The sequence below is a fragment of the Notamacropus eugenii genome, chromosome 5, assembly GCF_028372415.1.
Source record: "Notamacropus eugenii isolate mMacEug1 chromosome 5, mMacEug1.pri_v2, whole genome shotgun sequence".
Classification (NCBI taxonomy): Eukaryota; Metazoa; Chordata; class Mammalia; order Diprotodontia; family Macropodidae; genus Notamacropus; species Notamacropus eugenii.
Window position 1 is genome coordinate 148,216,903 of NC_092876.1, and position 18,229 is coordinate 148,235,131.

The 18,229-nt window shown below is 36.8% G+C and overlaps 1 protein-coding gene across 1 annotated transcript in view; it reads left to right on the forward strand.

Annotated features, from left to right (window-relative positions):
* The window catches only part of GUCY1A2 (guanylate cyclase 1 soluble subunit alpha 2), a 446,276-nt gene that overhangs the window by 264,960 nt on the left and 163,087 nt on the right, over positions 1-18,229 (forward strand). The window lies entirely within an intron of this gene.

Here is an 18,229-nt window from a genome sequence, read left to right on the forward strand (position 1 = left end):
TGTTTTTACTTAAAATATTGAACTCTGTAATATTTTAAACACACAGTTGTAATATGCAGTTCAGAATCTAGCAGACCCCCAATATTTATGGGGCATCGACTCCAAAGTTCTAACAAGTATGAAATCCTCTAAGTCTTCCCAACATAGAATAAAGAGGAAGAGAAGTGTTTTATTAAGATGAATGTACAATCTCCTCTTGATCTTTTTTTCTCTTTTTCCCTTTTAGTTTGTTTTCCCAGGTGTAGGTAGGAGTGTAGAGGATTCCACATGGGAGTCAAAATGGCTGTCCTGGACTACTCTTGGTTAGAGAACCTGAATAAATAGAATTTTCAGCCTTCCAGAGTAGTATCACATCTTAATGCAGGCAGAAGCAATCTGTTGACAGTCTACAGCAGAGGATAATATTCTAGATTTGGTGTGAGAAAGACTTGAGTCTGAAGTCTACCTCAAATGCTTACTATCTTAACCTCAGTGTCCTCAGCTATAAACTGAGGATAATAATTGTATCTTCCTCACTGGGTGACTATGATGACAGAATGAGATTACACATAAATATACACACATATACATATATAAGCGTACATAACACATATACACATATCCGTATGTGTGTATATACACACATACGGATATGTGTATGTATATGTATGTGGAGGGAGGGGGAGAGAGAGACAGAGAGAGAGAAAGACAGAGACAGAGAGAGACAGAGAGAGAGATAAAGCACTAATGAAGTCAGCTGTATTCTTCTTAGTGAGTGCTATCCCATTGTGGTCAGGACATAATTGAAGATTCTTTCTTGTCCCTCTACTTCCCATTTTGAGACTCTCTACTCACTAAGACAGCTGCTATCCTCAGAATGCCCTCTGGTTCTCCTAAAGGCTTCTAAACTGCCCAGATTTACCCTCTTGTGTTCTGATTCCCCTTTCATATTTCATGGAGGTAAAAATTTCAGTTCTCTGTGTACTGTGGATGCCAGTTAGGTTACAATCTGATTAAAATACCACATTCATACTAATGTGTTCATACAGTTTAACAAGCAGGACATATTTGCATTTTAAAGACATTTGTTAATCCAAAGATAACTCTAGTTGGTGATGGGTCTTTATTTCTCAGTCAACACTACTCTTCTGCCAGGGAACAAAATATGTCCTTGTCTCAAATTAGGAAAAGAATTAATGTATAAAAAACAGATCATTAGGCAAAATATATATAAATCAAAGTCTAAAATATTGTAATTTCTTCTGACAAGAATAAAGTATATAAAAGTCCACTATTTTTCATTTTAATGTGAAAGTAGTATCAAACAAAAACAGGAAAACATTTACAAAGTGAAAACATACTTTTAATAAAGAAACTCTCAGTGAACCCAAAGTTAAAGTACATTCTGAAGGTGGGTGACATAGTCATGATGGACTAGTTTCCATTCTTTCCTTAGGACCCATGGAAAATAACGAGATTGAATTCTAATTTAGATCCGCTTTCCTTTTCTAAATAAGGCTTAACTTAGTTTGGTTACAAACAACATGGAGCATCAAAAACCCATGAGCAAAGCCTCATCTTGGACCCTGAGTAGGGAGGAAAGAGTTTGGTGTTAGGGGACTGAAAGTATATTACAAAATAATGTAACAAGATCTATAACTTTATATATTCTTCTATTCATGGAACAGAATGGAAAATTAGTCTAGACATAAGGAGCATCAATCAAATTTTTAGCAGCAAAGGGATTTCTTTACTATCACAAAATTTAACTTCATAAATCAAAGTTAAATGTAATAAAATACTTATTTATAACAAAAAAATCATTATTTAAGTTTTCATAATAGGAATACAGAAGATAAGTTTTTCAGCTACATAATGACCATGAAGAGCATTGTTTCTAATATTATTAGAAATAATATTATTAGCTAAGTGGTGCAGTGGATAGAGCAACAGTGCAGGAGTCAGGAGGACCTGAGTTCAAATCTCACCTCAGACATTTGACACTCACTAGCTGTGTGACCTTGGGCAAGTCACTTAACCTCAGTTGCCTCATCCTGGGTCATCTCCAGTCATCCTGATGAATATCTGGTCACTGGATTCAGATGGCTCTGGAGGAGAAGTGAGATTGGTGACCTGTACAGCCCTCCTTCACTCAAAACAAAGTCAAGTGCAAGTCATGTCATTATTTCTCTGATGGCATGGTCTTCTTAGGCAATGAAGGACAAACATACACATTCCCTTCTCCAGCCTACTACAGCCCACAACTCATAACCAATTCACCTTTAAAGTTCCTTTTACCTTTCCCTTCCCTTTTCCCCTCCCCTTTTATAGAAACAACCTTTGTTTGTGAAAACAAGGAAAGGACACAGTGATTGAATCCAAAATAATCAAACCATGTGGCAGGGACATTACTAACTATGAGGTGTGGTCATTGTAAGGGAGAGATGAGAACCATGGATGAGGGCATTATGGAAAGAAAAATGTCCTAGAATAAGGCCACATTGGGGGTAGGGCCGTGGAAAAAAAGAACTGATATTAGAGAGGGTAAGTGGAGGGTAAGGAAAACTATTTTGAATGGTACTATTCTTAGAAGGGATCATATATATTTTTTCCTAGTCCAAGTCACCCTCAGATTCTCTACTCACTAAGACAGCTGTTATCCTCAGAATGCCCTCTGGTTCTTCTCCTAAAGGCTTCTAAACTGCCCAGATTTACCCTCCTGTGTTCTGATTCTCTTTTCATGATTCATGGAGGTAAAAATTTCAGTTCTCTGTGTACTGTGGATGCCAGTTAGGTTACAATCTGATTAAAATATTGCATTCATACTAATGTGTTCATACAGCTTAACAAACAGGACATATTTGCATTTTAAAGACATTTGTTGATCCAAAGATAACTCTAGTTGGTGATGGGTCTTTATTTCTCAGTCAACACTACTCTTCTGCCAGGGAACAAATTATGTCCTTGTCTCAAATTAGGAAAAGAATAAATGTATAAAAAACAGATCATTAGGCAAAATATATATAAATCAAAGTCTAAAATACTGTAATTTCTTCTTACTTTTGATAAACACAAACATTGATAGCTGAAGATACTAGATTTGAGTTTTATCTCAATAGTGTATATAAAATTGAAAGTGACTTAAAGTGGCACTATACACAAATATATACGTGTGTGTGTGTGTGTGTGTGTGTGTATGCACTGATAAAGGTAAGAAAAATAAATTTATCCCTATACCCTTGAACCTCAAAGTAAAGCCATGTATACAAATAAGACATGTACAGAAATAACTAGAGAGATGGGTAAAGCATTTATTTCCAATATTGATTAAACCAGTTCCTATCTCTCCAACATCAATTAATCAATTGACATCAATTGACTTTTATGAAGGGATATTTACAAAGAAGTTATGAAAAGAACTGAAGCACAACAGTCTTCAGCAGCGTGGTGCCTACTCTCTAACAGAGTAGAAGGGAAAATGGACTCAGACTTACAGAATATATATCACAAAGGGGTAATTCAGGTAGGTTGTTGCTTGTCCTTTGTTCTGGAAGAGCAGCATGGCATCAGGAAGGTGATGCCATGACTTATAAGTGGATTGGTTTTAGGTGAGGGAGGGCTGTGTAAAGTCATTAGACTCAATTTCTTCTCCAGAGCCATCTGGGTCCAGTGGCAAGACACAAATCAGGACAACTGGACATGACCAGTATACAGTGGGAGACCTTGACATTTTTAAGCTTAAGTCTTTCCCATGTCTCAATTTCACTAAGACAATGCCCATTCAGTAATTAAAACTAGGTAAGAAATGAGGCAAAAATGGCCTCTTTTACCTCATAAAAAAATCACCCTTTGCACAGCCTTCCCTTCTACTCTATATGTCCAGGACAGTGGCCCAGGAAAATGATGCCATGACTTGCAAGTGAATTGGATTTAAGTAAGGATTTAAGTAAGGCTGTGCAAAGTAACCAGATTCCCTTTCTCCTATGGAGCCACCTGGGTGCAGTGGCAAGATATAAATCAGAACAACTGGAGGTGGCCCCAGATGCAGTGGGAGACCTTGGTCTTTTTAAGCTACAGTTTTTCCCAGTCTTAGTTTCACTGAGGCAACACCCATTCAGTGATTAAGATTAAGTGAGAAATGAGACCTCACAATATACTTTGGGTTTTATGGGCTAGATTTATATAAATAATAACTAACTGTTTCTCTTTTGGCCAGCAACCATGAGGGTCTTCCCCTCCCACTTTGATTTTTTTTTAATTAAAGGGGCCATCCCTTGACTCACTTCTTAAAGAAATCTGTTCACTGAAAGGGAGTTACCTCACTTAAGTGGGAACCTGAAAAAGACATTAGCCTAAAAGAGCCAGGGTCTCCCATTGTGTCCTGGGCCATCTGTAGTCTTCCTGTTGAATATCTGGTCCCTGGACCTAGATAGCTCTAGAGGAGAAAGTGAGGCTAGTGACCTTGCACAGCCCTTCCTTACTCAAATCCAAGTCAACTGCAAGTCATGTCATCATTCCCCGATGTCATAGTCCTCTTAAAGAACAAAGGACGAACACAATCTTAAACCTAATTCACTCTGGCTGTCACTGATTGGCCAAAATTAAGTTCCAGCCCAAGCTTCACTAGGTCATTGTTCGGGTTTTGATGGCTCAGAGTGACTATATATAGCAATTGTTTCTAGTTTAGCCAGAAACCCTGAGGGTTTATTGATAGACTTGATAACCCTGATAGGATTTAGATGATCTATTTTTTTATTAATTGGGGTTGAGATATGACTCATACCCTTTATCTATGAATAGTCTTTAATGAGCCCCCACTGGTGTATTTCCCATCAATAAATCATCCACTAAGACTTAGTTAACATTAAACAAAGCATTTACCAAAAATGCAAGCACATTATATTTACATGACATCCCACCCACAAACCTGAACCACATTCTCACACCAATGCAAAAATAAATTCCATTTAGGATAATAGGAATATTTGAAAAATAATAATGTCTGTCATTTGTAGCTTCAATATTAATAGATGAATTCAGTGGGGGAAAGGCAACAACCTTTATCCTATTATTGACAAAATCCTCTCTAACTCTGCTTCTTTGGTAGGATTTTTCTTCTTTCTCTCATAGCAGCAATAGGTTAAATGTAGAGAAACATATTTTGTCTTCTATCTTCTAAGCAACATGTTGAAATAGATCAAAGTGTATCTCATCCAAGTCAAGTAGAAATGATGAACAACTTTCTTGTCATATGCAGATCAAAAACTATTATTTCAGAACACTTGGCAACTTTCTTTTCTCAGAAATCTAAAGCAAACTTATGCCCCACATAATTGAATTATCAAGGGTCACTCCACTTACAATATGATTTAGAGTTTAAAAGGATTTAGAGATCATCTAATGATCCTTCTTATCTTTTACAATAAAATTGCAGCCTATAAAAGAAAATTGACTTGCTTGAGGTTGCAGATAATAAAAGGAAGAGAAAAGATTTGAACCCACATACTCTAACTGCAAATTTGACTCTATTTTTAAAAACTCTAACACAGTTTCTCTTAATACATGATTGTTGAATTGAATTATTTTACTTGAGACCTCATGCTCTTTATCAGTATGATCTGTCCTCATTTCTGAAACATCCTTTGATCTGCAGCCATATTTAAAATACAAATACTCCTGCACTGGGCAATACTTGCAACTTTTATCAGCACATAACTTAAAGGATTTGTGACAATAGGAGGACAGTCAGAGCCTGCAGAATGAGACACAGGAAAGTCCCCTTGAAGAAAGGCCAATGTACAGGAGCCCTGGTGATTAATTTTAGAAGGAAAAGTTGGAAGGCAACCCAAATAAACTTTTCTTATTTCATCATGTTGCCTAGGGTTCATCCCCAATGAGCTGACTTGCAAGAAAGGTGAGGATAGAAAGTGCTTCTTCTCCTAGTACATTTAGAAAGAAGGAAACCCTAGCTTAAACCCATTTGAAAGAGGAGACACAGACTTAGCAATACACTCGGGACAAGATAGACAAGGTGCTGAAGTCTGAACTAAATGATAATGCATTTAGGTGGATTCTAACTTAGTTGAATATCTGGTCTAAAGATTGTGTAGATATGTATTTGAAAGATGTAACCTGCTAGAGGAATGCATTCTTAGTCTTTTTCTTATTTTACTCGTGACTTGACATAAAGCATTTGATGCCATGCAGATGAGACCAAGCTACAGTAGGAGAGATAAATCATATATTTCACGACAACACCCAGGCTCAAAAAAATTTTGACAGACCAGAACAATGGCATGAAAGTGAAATGTAATAGGGATAAAAATTAAATAAGGTTAAAAAAACCCTAAATATGCAGAGACAAGATAAGGGAAATATGGTTAGATTAAAAATTTTAATTAAAATATCTTGGGTTCAATAAGTATGAACAGTGTGAGATGAGACAAAACAAATGAGATATTTTTTAATAGATAGAAGCAGAAAGTGTTGAGTAAGTCCTGTTCTATTTAATCCTGGTGAAATCATGTCTGAACTCTTTAAGTCTGGGTACCACATTTTTAAAAGACACTAACCATTTAGAATTTATCTGAACTTGGATCGTGAAGAGATTCAAATCTATGGCACATGCAGACTGGTTGAAGGATCCTAGGATTATAGATTAAGACTTGCAAGGGACTTTATAAATTATCTAGTCCTATTCTCTGATTTTACAGATGAGGAAATGTAGGCCCAGGGAAGTCAATGAAATTCCTAAATATTATGTAAGTAATAAGTGGAAGGGCTACAATCTCCTTCTAGGTTCTCTGACTCCAAATCCAGCATGCTTTCCTTTACACCACATTAGGTATTTTTAGCTAAGAGAACTGAAGATTCACGGAAAATATGACAGTCATCTCAAATAATTGAAGTAAGGTTTAAATTTATTTTGTTTGGCTTTTGGAGGCTGAATTAGGAGTAGTGGGTGGGAGCAGCAGAGAGACAGGTTTTGGCTTAATAGAAGGAAAAAAAACTTCCTAATAATTAGATCTATCTAAAATCCAATGAGCTACACTGGAAAGTTCTGAGTTCTCTATAACTGGAGGTCTTTAAGAGTATTCCTGCATTGTTATAGCAAAATCCTAGTTAGGTAGGGGCTGGATTAAATGACCTGACATTCCTTCTAACTTTGAGGTTGTGCGATTCTATAAAAATAGCCTCCAAGTGTGTAAATCCTCAGCTGAGCCTCAGGTGCACTTAGAATATGGATGAATAGCTATTTTCTAGACTGCTGTGACACTGGATGGGAAGCATTATTTGATACTTTTATACATCTAAAGATTAATGTAATAATATTGAAAGCAAACTTTGACTTCCATGTATGAAAGGCCTAATATTTGTGTGAAGTGGTGGAATTATTATATTGCTAAAAATTACTCTGTCTCATCACTCTTAGTTCTGCAGACTTTGTCCTTGACTTTACCTGGAAGAAAATGCAAGAGTTATAGACTCTGTATCCTTAATCTCATTAAGATGTCTGGGTATTATTTCCTGAATTATAACATTGAACCGTAAGAAAATGATAGCTAATAGTTAAAGAAAGCCTATGGCAAATACTAAAAATGGCAATTTAATTTGTTCTATAAGATCATAATATCACTATGTATCTCTGTATGTGTGTGTACATATATATATGTATGCAGATATATCTGCAAAAATACAATTTTTTTGCAAAAGAATTTATTGTTCTTTAGGGAGATTTCTAAAGCAATTCTTAATTAAAATTAAATTAAATTTAAAATGATTACATATATATGTATATATATCAGAGTAGAAATGTCAATTTCTTGATCAAACCAGAAGATCTGATCCATCTAGAAGTTGAAGTAAATTCTTTAAGATGATTATGATGCTAAAGGAAAGAAAAAAAAGGCAGAAAATCAGTAGATATAACAAACTAGTATATGTTACTTCTACATCCAGGTTAATTTTCACTATTGTAAACTGTTGAAAACCATTTGGAACTGGAACTGATGATTTCTTTAATTTAGCGACCCAAATTATTAATTCTGTTGTGTTCATGATACCTTACCTGCTTATCATCTTCTTAAACTTTTTAAATTTTTTTGAAAAACATCGTAAGGTCTTCAGATGTTTGTGTCTATAACATCTTTTGTTTTCATGCTCAAGTCCATTAATTGATTCAATAAGCATCCACTGAGCACTAGCCTTTGTAACTTCACTATGTTCCATTACATTATTGCCTGGAGGCTTGCTGAGGTGCCTCAAGACAATACTATACAAAAGACAAGCTCTGGCACAAGTGGGCCCATTGATGAACTGCATGCTTGTCATCCAAAGATCGATCTAGATAAATTTGAAAAGGCTTATCACCAGATGATGAATTTTAGTCCATAGCAACCCATGGAGACTATCATCTAACATATAGTAAAGTTATAACCTCCATCAATAGAGTGTAATTTTAGTAACTAAAGTGAATGTTTGATATTCACCTATCTTCTTTCTCTTATGGAAACTGTGTACACTAGTCATGATTAAGAGGAGCCAGTAAAATGTTCAGGTACATTGAAGATTTGTGTAAGCTGACAATATTGACGAGTGAAAAGAGAGAAATAGTACTTTGGTGGTGAATCTGTATTATCTTTCTTCTTGATGAATAACAAGGTGGTGTTTTGCTGAGTTTTAGTTTATGATCATAAAGATTCTGGAAGAAAAGTGAAACATTTATTAAAGCATGTACATGTACAGTGTCAAAACATCTGAATATTTTGAACCGTACTGATGATTATATATTTAAATGTATTTGTAGATTTCTTCTCCTTTTTGGAATAAACCTATAATTGATGCCACTGTTTGCTTTTGATTTAATTCAACAAATACATATTTTTAAATTTGGTTGTATATTTCTTCTAAACTACTCCACTACACCCAGGGGATTTAAAGACAATAGGTACCAAGAGAATGTTTTCAAATACCTGCAAGAATTTCAGGTCTGAATATACATACATAATTAGGAGTATTCACATGACTTTGTGATACAGTTTTTAAAATTAGATTTGACTGCAAAATAGATGCAAAAAAATATAATCTCAGCATACATATTTTATGTCTGTATACATGAATACTATTCCATAAAATATATAATACATTAACCTATTTGTGTAATTTATTATGTGATGTGGTTATTTACATATAGGTATCACATATTACACTATTAGTTAAGTGCTCTATTTACATTGGCAGGTACTTTCCAAGATTTTCTGCCCAATGGATTATAGCTCTGACTATCAAGGAACATATGCTATCTTTTCTTTACATATTTCCATAGTTTATGTTTTAGAAGCATACATTCAATGTGCACTCATTGAATTGTTATTTTATTAAAAAAAATGGGAAGGATGAGCTAACAGATTCTGAGGAGGCTAATGTTCCAGGAATTTGCACAACAGGAAATAACTTCAGAGAAATCATTTCTAAAGCAGAATTTAAGTTCTGTGAGGCTAGTGACTGTGCAGCTTTAAAAAAAAAATTGTCTGTCTGAGGCCAGTACAGTGTCTTGTCTGGAACAGGCTCTGGGTGCTTGTTGTGAATCGTATTTATGAGTACTGTCATGGGAGATGTGTGCAGCCATTTTAAATTATGCAGAGAATAGTGTTATAATTCAAAAAAATATGACAGTAAGCTTGAAAGGATGAGGACAATATGAGTAGTTTAAAAAGTTGTTATATTATTAGAAAACCATCATCACTCATCAACATCGCCATCATAGCTAGAATTTATACAGCACTTTAAGGTTTACAAAGTGCTTTGTTTATGTCATCTCATTTGATCCTCACAAAAACCCTATAGGTAGGTGATATTATTATCCCTACTTTACAGATGAGGAACTGAAATCTAGAGGGGATAAGTGACTTGTTCAGGTTGACACAATTAAAAAGTGTCTAAGGCAATATTCACATTCATTTCTGCTCAAATAGAAGCCCAATGCTTTATCTCCTTTGTGCAACCTATATATGCTAAAACTTGCCATTTTGGAAACTTGCAATTTCCAGTTCTCATTTTGCAAAGAGAATTCTTTTGATGATGTACTTTTTGGAATTCTTTGGAACAAATGCTGTACAATTGGATATTAGATTTGATGCTTGAGGCACAGTTACATTTCACTTCATCAGACGTAAAGAAGCTGATTTTTAAGAGCTAAAACAAAACCTCAGTGCCAGGCCTAGAGGCCTGAGGGCTACCCGAGTCTTCTTACCTCTATCCCGAGGTCTTCGGTTGGCCAAACCGGATGCTCGTGTGAGAGAAAGGACATTCCAGAGTCGAACAAGGGTTGAGCTTTATTTCAGGGTCTAGTTACAAGTGCAGGGGAATTCTTCCTTAGGAGGGAGCGAAGAATCTCCCAAGGAGGCAAAGATCTTACAATAAGAGATTGTAAGTAGAAGTATAAGTGGGGAGAGAGGGGGAGGGGAGAGAAGAGAGAGGAAAAGCGGAGCCTTGTTGTCCTCACCGCTCCGCGCCCCTCCGCCCAAGAGAACTTTCAGGCTTTCCTGATCCTACTTAAACCCTCCAGCAGCATAGTTTGCATCTGAATACCGTGCTGTTAGATAACAATAGTGTGCCCAGATCCGGGACAATCTCGAGGGCGGGGAGAGCTCTCTCCCATCACATTTCTCACGGGAAGAGGCGGAAATACATGAGATAGCTCGGTTCACCTCGATTCCCAGTCGTTTCCTGGGGGGTCTCGTGAGAACTCTAAGATTTAGAAGTTCCCACCTTTACCCGCCCGAGACTGTCCACCTGGAATTGAGCTTCCATCCCCAACACCTCAGCATTAATTTGTCATATTGAAATAGCTGTTATTGAAATCATCTCCAAGAATCTAATGATCAATTGATAAATCTGACATTTTTAACTTCTTTGAGCTTGAGTTCTGCTTGCATCATCTAAATTGATACCCAAAGAAATTAACAATATTATTTTTGAAATCTGTGATACAGATAACACTATTTTAAAGACATCTGGGATCCAGGGTCAACTTTCAAGAAATTTCAGAGGAAAACATTCTTTAAAAATAGGGAAAAACATGTACAGTATGACTCCATATTCCTCTTTCTGTAGTCTAACCAAATTGGATTTGTCTTAGTCCCTCCTGCTCCATCTCCATGCTCTCTTCCTGGCTGTCCTCCTATTCCCTCCTTACCTCTGCTATAGAGACTCTTTCTTGCTTTATGGTAAAAGTTAAGTACTGTCTTCTGAATAAAGCATATCCCAATTCCCCCAACTGGTAGTACCTTTCCTGACTCTTTGTATTTATTTATATTTATTCATTTTGTGTCTATGCTCTATATCCTTATATATGCACTTATTATCTCCCTCATAGAAATATGAGATTTTATGAGTAGGAATCACTGTATTCTTTGTACTTGTATGTCTACCACCTACCATAGTGCCTGACACACAGCAGAGATTTAATAAATACCTCTTGAATTAAATGAACATTTTAAAAAGCAAACAAGAAGATATCAATAGCTATTAGTTATTATGTCGTTTACTCATCTCTATAAAATTCTTAAGAAAATCTTTCTTTGATGAAAATATGAGAAGAGGACAGGAAGGCTTTCCCAGATAAAGCTCTAGAGCAGACCTGCTATTCCAGTAAGGTAAGTGTGGCTTATAAAGATTCTAGTATGTTATCTTTAAATTACATGCAAGTGTACACACACACACACATACACACACATATACACACATACACACACACACACACACACACACACACACCTTCCAGCAAAATGATGCCTTAAAAACTGTCTTCCAGCAATGTCTCTCCCACTAGAAAAAGTACCTGATATATGTGACTTACAGCAATGGTTTTTGTCTATCTTTCTGTATCTCAATATTAAGCAACACAAAAAATGCCCCCCTCATGGAGGCAACCTGTGCAATGTTCAAATGGGAGAGTAGTTTTGGGAGTGAAGTCCTCCAAAGGCTTCTACTGCAGATGGTATTGGGTTAATGACGCCATGTACTGTGATACTACAGGACCCCCTTCATAAGAGCAGCAGTTAAAAGAGACATTTATATTAGACAAGCCAAATAGAATGGGGAGTGTTTATTATCTAGGTTTAGCATGCGGTTGAATGGACAGTTCATTAAGTTAGTTCATCCCCACATATAATCAGTCGATGAGTATTTATTTTTCACTATCTGTGTGTCAGGTACATTGCTTGTTCCTGGAGATACAAATCTAAAGAATGAAAAAATTCTTTACTTTCAGTGACCGGCATTACAGATGAACAATGTGTTGGATAAAAAATGGAACTGGAGAAGGAAAATAGTTTGGATCATATTTAGAAACCTGTAAAACTTTTTTTTATCTATTTTATTTTTTATTTCTTTATATTTTATACCTTCTCTTATATTTCATTCATTTCCAAATATAAACATTCCCTATATCCCATTTAGAAAACTTCCATTTTAACTACAATTAAAAAAGAGATTGCAAAGTTCAGCAAAAATTTCCAACACATCAGCTGAATCTGACAGTATAAACAAGGGAAGTTATACAGCATTTTCCATGGTTCCAAATTGATGCTTACCACCAAAGTCCATGCAAAAATATTAATATTCTGTAGGTAATACTATATAACTATGTTATGGTTTTGGGACTGGAAGCTCAATTCCGTGTGGACAGTCTCGGGCGGGTAAAAGTGGGACTTCTAAATCTTAGAGTATTACGAGGCCCTCCATGAACAGCGGGGGTTCGAGAAGGTCAGACCGAGCTAGCTCGGCTAGCTCGGGTATTTCCGCCTCTCCCCCGGAGATACCTGATGGGTGGAGTCTCCCTGCCCTCGAGGTCGTCCCGGATTGGAGCACACCCAGTTACCTAACAGCACGGTATTGAGATGCAAACTGTGTGGCTGAAGATTAAGTAGGATTGAGGAAGCCAGAAAGCTCTCTCTTAGCACGTGTGGAGCCAAAGAGGATAGTAGGGCTCCGCTTCTTTTCTTTCCTCTCTCCCCTCCCCCTCTCTCCCCGCTTGTACTTCTACTTCCAATCCCTTAAGCTTAGCCTCCTTAGGAAATCTCCCCCTCTTCCTCCTAAGGAAGACCCCTCCTGCACTTGTAACCGAAACCCTGTAATAAAGCTCAACCCCTGTTCGACTCTGGAACGTCCTTTCTCTCATACGTGCATCCGGCGTGGCCAGCCGAAGACCTCGGAGGTGAGGTAGGAAAGACTCGGGTAGCCCAATACAGGCCTCTAGGCTTGGCATTATGGAAAATCAATTACGGGAAAAGGTTAGGTAGGGAAAAAATACATGCCAATAACTCTTAGGGCAATGGACAAATGTATTACCGGAATGCGAAATGTTAAAAGATGCTGAGGAAGGCCTGTAGTTTTTGTAGATAGAGCCTCTCAGTAAGGATTTATGGAAGAACATGGGCAAGAGTCACAGAATGAGAGATCATTGGTATGATCTGTATCACAGGAGCAATAACCCATGCAACTGAAACTACAGATTCAGTAAAATATCCAAGTAAACATTTGAAATTTTTACTGTTATCCATCCATTCTGTACATTGGGCTGTTATTTGTGCGTGTTTTATTTTCATGAGTTTATATCTTGTTAAAGCAACTGAAAGCTTAAAAAGACTTAAAGTCTTGATACCATGTGTACAAATGGAAGGGGTAGGATGTTATCAGATGAGAGACATAATGACTTTTCCCCTTAGACTTGGCTTTTGTGTGGTCATTGAATCAATTGTTCAGTAAATATCTGTTAAGCATCTATTATGTGCTAGGTAAAGTGCTGAATACAGGAAATATAATAAGAGAGGAAAGAGAGCCCTTGCCCTCATGGACTTTACAATCTAACATGCAAAGAAATGTATACAAAGCAAGTTATATACAGGATAAAGAGAGGTAATTAACAGAGGGAGGCACTGGAATTAATAAGGGTAGAGGAGGGTTGGAAGGTGGAATTTAAAGGAAGCCAGGGAGGTCAGTAATCAGAACAGAGGAGAGGGAGTATTCTAGGCATGGAAGACATCCAGAGAGAATGCACAGTGCTTAGAGAGTGTCTTGTTTGTGTCACTGGATGAAAGAGTATGATTGGGGGGTAAGGTGTAAGAAGACTAGAAAGGTAGGGGAGAGAGAGAGAACTAGGTTATGAAGGGCTTTAAATGCCAAAAGAGCATTTTTTTGTTTATTCCTGGAGGAAATAGAAGGCCAGTAGATTTTACCGAATTAACATCACTTTAGGGACAGAATGAAAGATAAATTGGAGTGGGGAGAGACTTGAGGCAGGCATATCCAGCAGCAGGCTATTGGAATAGTCCAGGCACAAGGTAATAAAGGACTCCGTTATAGTGGTGGCAATATCAGAGGAGAGAAGAGACTTTACAAGAACGAATTTGGCAGGCCTTAGCAACAGATTAGATATAGGGGATGAGAGATGGTGAGGAATCCAAGGATGATTCTTTGGTTGTGAACCTGAGAGAAGGAAAGGGAGCATGATGTTGTTCCCTACAGTAATAGGGATAGTGAGGAGAGGGAGAGTTTAGGGAGAAAGATAATAAGTTCTTTTTGGACATGCTCAAGTTTAAGATGTCTACTGGAAATCTAGTTTGAGATTCCAAAAAGAGATTGGAGCTGAGAGATTATAAACCATCATAGAATATGGGACAGGATAAGTAGATCTGAGAATCATTAGCAGATAGTAATTAAATCTATGGGAGTAGATGGGATCACCAAGTGAAGTAGTATACAGAGAGGAGAGAATACGCCTCAGTACAGAACCCTGAGGGACAGCTATAGTTAGAGGATGTGATCTGGAGTGAAGAAGACATGAGTTCAAATTCTGCTCTGTACTCTTAATAGCTCTCTTACTCTGGACACTTCACATAACCTCTCTTAGTTTTGCCTATAAAATTAGCACCTCCTGCACTGGCTTCTTGTATGGATCAAATGATAAAATATATGTGAAGTGTTTTGCAAATGTTGAAGCACCATATCAATGGTAACTATTATTATCATTCCCCCAAAAGAAACCGCAAGAAACATAACCCACACAGCTTTTGGGGGTTTCTACGGTAGGACTCCTCTGAAATTAATTGTCAGGGTATGAGACCCCCAATTTAAAATAAAAAGGGAGCCCATGTAGATTACCTAGCCCTAAGCTTGACAGTAGTCTTTGACAGTCTCAAGCTCAGATAACCAAGGAAACTGAATACAAAGGTAGACTTGAGCCTGAGAACACTAGCCATTTAGCTAATAAGTCACTCTCATCTGTCTTCTAAAGATCTTGCCCCCTGGGACAAATAATCTTTACCTAGAGCTAAAACTTCTCTTTCATTGAAGTCTGAAATTAAAAAAAAAAATCCAGGCCACTCCCTGTGGGAAAAAAAAAGCAAGCAAGGAAGGTTTTTCCTGGTAGGGACTTATTCTGGTCCTATGGCTAGTTATGAAGGCTGTTGCTGTTAGCGATCTATAGAAAGCCTTGAGACTTCAAAACAAAAGATCACTATAGAGATTTTCCTACTCTTAATGAGGAACTGTCACTCGCTAATGATGCCATTTGAAACCAGAAGCTGAAACCAGAGAGATCCATAACCATGTGCCCAGAAGAGCCAGACCTGGGATTTCTCTGCAGTAACCACACGTCCAGCAGAGCAGCATCTGGAAGAGACTGATTCCAGTGCAAGGAAACATCTGCAGAGATAATATGCCCAGCAGGAATGGTAACACATGGCAGAGAAAACTTGTTTGCTAGAAACCACTGGAAAGCTGGTCTGCCACCATCATATCACCAGAATATAGCAGTTTTTCAGTGTCTGAGGCATAAATTGCCCCTCCATGCCTGCGTCCTCACCATTCTCATGTGGTTCCCCTCCATTATTTCATATATATACATATATACACTGGGCTTATTTGGGAAATGTTTTATTGCTAATTTTAATTTTACTATATTATTTCATTAAATGCCTTTCCTTTGAATTAATTGTATCCTGTCTGTGACTGCTAAAGGCAAATATTTCCATAAAGGCTCATATATATTTTAAATGGGATTAGGACCTACATAGTACCTTCAACCAGGAGTTGCCTTGTCAAGGGGACCCACCTGTGAATCATGAGAGATCTCAGCTGTTGGACTATTTTTTTTTTTGCATATTTGACTTTATAAACTATGACTTAGTATTAATGAAATGGGTAGTATAAGTAAACAAATGATTGGTATGGATGTTTTTATTTTTTATAGTTAAAATCAGTTTGAAAGTGTAGATATTTCCTGTATCTACTCACTCCAGTAACTACTGCCTGTGTATATCTCCCGGCTTCATGTTTCCTGTTACTTGTCAATTCCATCTTGGTTACTCATAGGTAATGTCCATCTGTCCCACTATCCCTCACAGATGCAGATATCATTTGGTCAGAGGTCCCATCCTTCTTCCTGTATGAATACCCTACTACCACTTACTGGAACCTTATGGGGATTTCCCAGTGAAAGAATTCCCTCAACCAATATAGGTTCAGTATCATCTCTACCATTTAGATATTTAAGTAACTACTTGGAACAGTGAGAGATCAAATGACTTGTCTATGCTTAATCAAGTAGTTTGTGTTAAAAGCAATATTTGAATCTTGGTCTTTTAGGTTCTAGGTTCAGTTCTCTATCCATGACATCAAGCTGCCTCTTAGTAATATGATTAATAATCTTAATTTATTCATTCTTATTTTCATAAATTCCTCTCCTCACAGCTGATCCAAATCAAGATTTGGATCAGAAAGACAAATGAAGTTCCAAGATCCTTTCTCAGATATCCCTCTCCTACCTCTGATTAGATCAGACAATGGCTCTGATCAAATGTTTAGTGTATTTTCATTACTTCCTAAGATAATATATATACCTTTTGTTTATCGAAATAGTCTTGGATCTAGGTTTGCCTTCAATAGACATTAAATGTTGTCTTCACTTCAGGATTGAATCATGTATCTTTTGGCAGCCCAAGCTTTTAAAACTCAGTGTCAGGCTACATTATCTCTGAGTTTTAGTGAAAAGTTTTTTTATGGGTCAATCAGTAAATTAGTCACCAGATAGTAAATGTTCACCATTATGGGAAATTATCATTGAAATATGATTGATGTAGCCTCATTTGAGAAATGAACTTGAAATTTCATGAGGCTAGATTACAAAAAATTTAGATTCGGGTTAGCAATGAGGAAAGGAAATGCGTGAATATCAAAGAACAAATTACAATTATGAATCATATTACTAAGAAGCAACTTGATGTAGTGAATAGATAGCTGACCTCAGAATCAGAATGACCTGTACTGATGTCCTGTTTTAGACATAAACTGACTGTGTCACTTCAAGCAAGTCATTTCTGTCTCAGTGCCTTAATCATAACAAGCTCATGTGAACCCTTTCCTTATCTCTCCAGTTGCTTTGTTTTCTCTTTCTGTCTTTGTCTGTCTCTCTCTCTTTTCCTATCTCTCTTCAAATTATGTTTTTTGTGTATATAATGTCACAATATTTCCTTCACAAGGTTGTGAGAATTTGATGAGACATGTGCAAAGCACTTTGCAAACCTTAAAGTTCCATATAAATGTCATTATTGCTCTTATTACAAACTACATCCTTCCCATAGACCATAAGATCCTTCCTGGGGGAAGAAACTATTTTGTTTTTGTAATAACAGTTCCTAGAATAACATAGAACTTAAAATGTTGAATCAAATGGAATTGAATATATTTTTTAGTGGAGGAGACATAAGAAGAACAAAATTCATGTATCAAACGGAACTAACACAAAGTAGATGCATAACTAATAAAACTAACTTCTCTGCAAATTTGTAATAAATTGTATCTCCATTATCCTTCCATTTTCCCTCCTTAAACCTCATTTTGAGTTTGAGATACTAAATGTTTGCATTCAGCTTCCAAGCTCCTTCACTAGTGTGGTGCACTTGCATTTGTCTACCATCCTTAGGTAGGGTTCCGTGATGTGAAATGATTAATGCTTTCCCTGCTCACCATCAAAATTGACCTGTCTTATGTTCTATAAGGGAACTAGTTTGTTACTTTCTGCTAAACAAATTCATGTCAAGGTAATAAGGCTTGATGTGCTATCCCTCCTAGGGATATTTTGTATCTTAAAAGAAGAAATTGGGCAAAAACTTTAGTTGAAACAATTATTCTCTTATGACAGAAATTTCAGGTATATTTGTGTACTAGAGTAATTGAAATATTGGGG